The sequence below is a fragment of the Magnolia sinica genome, chromosome 1 (assembly GCF_029962835.1).
Source record: "Magnolia sinica isolate HGM2019 chromosome 1, MsV1, whole genome shotgun sequence".
Lineage (NCBI taxonomy): Eukaryota > Viridiplantae > Streptophyta > Magnoliopsida > Magnoliales > Magnoliaceae > Magnolia > Magnolia sinica.
The window spans coordinates 97,571,817-97,576,007 of NC_080573.1; positions in this window are offsets into that span (position 1 = coordinate 97,571,817).

The following is a 4,191-nucleotide window of genomic DNA, read 5'->3' on the forward strand; positions in this document are numbered from 1 at the left end:
CTAAAAGTGCGATTGGGAATAAAGGGAGCCTTCTAGCAGAACGTCTTCCAATCTAAAACTGCAATATGAAGTTAGCGACCCAAGCTCTTCAAATCAGATGGAGCAAGCTAAATCTATCACCACTCTTAAGAGTGGGAGGACCATGTATAAAACTATTCTGGTTAGGGATGAAAAGCCTAAGGACCCGAAAGGGGATAACAATGATAGATCTAGCCATGCCTCACAAGAGTTAGAACCAGAACCTCAAGGCAAGGCAATTGCTCCATTTCCCCAATGGTTAGTTGTAACAAAACCTCTCTCTAACTCTCAGGATATTCTAGAGGTGTTGAAACAAGTGAATGTCAACATCCCTCTACTGGATGCGATTAAACAAATACCTTCATATGTCAAATTTCTGAAAGATTTGTGTATGACCAAAAGATGGTAAAATATTCAAAAGAAAATATTTTTAACCGAAAAGGTGAGTAACATCCTAAAGAAAGATATGCCATAGAAATACGAAGATCCCGGTAGCCCAACCTGAGAATTACCGCATTGAGCATGCACTTCTTGATTTAGGAGCAAGCGTAAATCTGATCTCATACTCAGTCTACGAACAATTGGGTCTAAGTGAATTAAAACCCACCTAGACCGCATTACAACTTACCGATCGCTTAGATCAAGTACCAAGAGGGATAATTGAGGATTTGTTGGTCTAGGTTGATAAATTCTACTACCCGGTAGATTTTATTGTCCTGGACACTTAACCCATCATAGACATGAGCACTCAAATTCCAGTCATTCTTGGTCGCTCATTCCTTGCTACATTAAACACAATCATTAATTGATGTAGAAAGGAACGAAGTCATGAGTTTGTCTTTTGGAAATATAACATTGGAGTTGAATATATTTTTCAATACGGGCTAACAATTAGAGGATTTTCATAACATCAACATGGTTGATTCTTTCGTGGAAGATAGAACACTTCTGACCTTATCATCTGACCCTCTAGAGATGTGCCTGGCCCACTCCAATGATTTTGATGATGACATGATTTGGGAGATGGGGACCATGCTGGATGTCGTGCTAGTACTTGAAGTTAACCGGTGGAGGCCACAATTCAAAGAATTGCCCCAAATTGATGTAGTGCCTTTACCGTCTAACCTCAAAGTATCGAAGCTTGACCTAAAACTTTTGACCCTGATTTGAAATGTGTATATTTAGGTCAAGATGAGACATACTAGGTGGTGATTTCTTCCCACCTTGAGCAAGAACAGGAGAGTATGCTCATCTCTACTCTCATTGAGCACAAAGGAGCCCTTGGATGGTCGATTTTGGACCTTAAGGGAATTAACTCTTTCATTTGTACTCACCGCATTCATCTTGAGGATAATGTGAAGACCTCACGACAACCATAATGTAGGCTAAATCCAAACATGAAGGAAGTGGTTAAGGCCAATGTTCTTAATCTTTTAGATGTAAGTATCATATACCCAATATCTGATAGCCAATGGGTGATCCAACTCAAGTGGTTCCTAAGAAGTTTAGAATCACCATCTTAGCCAGTGTTAATAATGAACTCGTGCCAACTAATATCACTACTGGTTGGAGAATGTGCATTGACTATAGGAAGTTGAATACCGTCACGATGAAAGACCACTTTCCTTTGCCCTTTAGCTGAAAGTGCCCTAATTTATGCATATCTATTCAGGATAGGTTTGATAGGATCTTAAGTAACCATAAAATATTGAAAAAGTCCTATTCAACCCCCTTTAGGACATATTGGCATATTCCTACTTCAACTAAAGTGGTCATTACCACAATTTCAATTGGTATCAGAGCAGGTCTCTTAAGGGCTTCACTGCCTAAAGAGTGATCATGACTGAAGTTGGGAATATGGCCAAAGGAGAGGGCTCATCAGTCTCTAGACCTCCAGTATTTGATGGATGAAATTATGCATACTGGAAGGCTATAATGTACTACTTTCTGAGATCTTGGGATCATGATGTTTGGGATATAGTTAAAAGAGGATATGTGCCATCATCTAAACAAATAGTACTTAATAATGGCACAAATATCCCCAAACCAAAATCCAAAGAAAAATGGATAGCATTTGATAAGGAAAACCAAACAGCTGAGGCTAAAGCTATGAATGCTATCTACTGTGATGTGTCCCAAGATATTTTCAATCAAATCAGTATGTGTGGGACAACCAAAGAAGCATGGGATTTGTTGGAAACAACCCATGAAGGAACAAGCACTGTAAAGAGATCCAAACTACAACTCCTAACATCACATTTTAAAAGTCTCAGAATGGAAGAGCATGAGACCTTCATGGAGTTTTTCACAAAACTGAATATCATTTGCAACTCCATGGGTGGATTAGGTGAGAAAGTTCCGATTCCAAAAATTTGTAGGAAAATACTAAGATCATTACCAGAACGGTTCAATCCTAAAGTAACAACCATTGAAGAATGTAGAAACATAGATGAAATAAAAATAGAAGAACTAGTAGGTTCTCTACAAATATTTGAACTACACTTCAAACAAACCCCTAAATCTAAAACCACTGTCCTCAAAACTTCAAAGAATATAACAAATGAGGACATTGAAAGTGAAAGAGAAAACGAAGATGAAGAAGTGTCTTTGTTGGCACAACGGTTTAGAAAGTTATTTCAGGAAAATCGTGGCCGTCCATTTAAAGGAAGAAAGGTGGACAACAAACATTCTATAGGTAAATTTGGTAAAAAGACCAAGAACCACAATTTTATGCCTGCCAGAAGTTTGGACACCTATCTACTGAATGCCTAAATAGAAAAACTAAGGGAAAGGCTATGGCTGCCACATGAGATGATACGGAAGAGTCAAACTCAGAATCTAGCGACTCAGAGAGTAATGGAGATTAGAAATCTCTGAAAATTCTTATGGTCTCCACTGCCCCAATCATTCCCATTGAAACTGAGAACGAGTTAGAATTGCAAGCCGCTGAATCATTTCCATCAGATAATGAGGAAACTAAAAAGGAAGAAGAAGAAGAACAGAATAAACTACAAGATGCTTACAATCAACTCTACATTCATAGCATCAACATTGTCAAAAGAATTGGAATATCTGAAAATAAAAAAGAATTGCTGCAAAAAGATTTAGATAAAACTTTGGAAATTAATACACATCTAATCAATGATTTACAACAATATCATTCAGATAATGATAGACTAGAAAGAATCAACATCTTCTTTAAATCTGAATCTGAAAAACAAAACAAACAGGCTGGGCTATTAAAAGATAAAAACATGCTCCTTCAAAATGAAAATCACACACTCCTATTTTATTTAGAAGAATCTAGAAAAATTGATAAGGTAAACTATAAGTTTTCCTAAAGTGGTGAGAAGTTAGAAAAACTTTTAGCTATAGGAAGACCCAGAAAGGACAATAGTGGCTTAGAATATGATAAGTTTAAAACAAAAGCTAAAAATGCAACACAAAAGGCTTAAAAATCTGCTGCTTCAGGAAGCAAAACAAGAACCATTCCTGTTTGTCATGTATGTGGTGATTCTGGTCATTACAAGTTTGAATGCATGTCTCCTAGGAGGACTCAACATAATTCTGGTCAAAATTATATTGGTAAATTCAAACCAACCAGAGAAATACAAAATATCAAGAGTCCACCTAGGAATATGGATAAAAGAAATACACATCCATCACCACCTAAAATGACCAACGGAATGAAGTGGCTGAATTAAACAAGAAAACTAAATCTACCACAGTTAAAAATCCTATCACAGAATGGGTTGTGAAAGAAAAGAAAAATTGCCTTATTACTCACTCAAATCATATAACAGGCAATGATACTAGATGGTACATGGATAGCGGTTGTTCAAGACATGTCACGGGTGAAAAATCCCTTCTTTCAAACTATTCAGATCTTAATGATGGGATAGTCACCTATGAAGATGGACGCACCACTAAGGTAACTGGACAGGGAATTATCAAAGGAATAAAATCGCTCAAAAATGAGAATGTCTTTTGCATAAAAGGATTGACACATGATCTTTTGAGCATTTCTCAAATATGTGACAATGAGCATGTGGTTACATTCAACAAATAGGAATGCGAAATCCTTAACCTATTAGGTAAATCAGGGATGAAAGGTTGTCGTACAAATAACCACTGCTATGTCATTAAAGGCAAAGGAAGAACTGATCCATATGC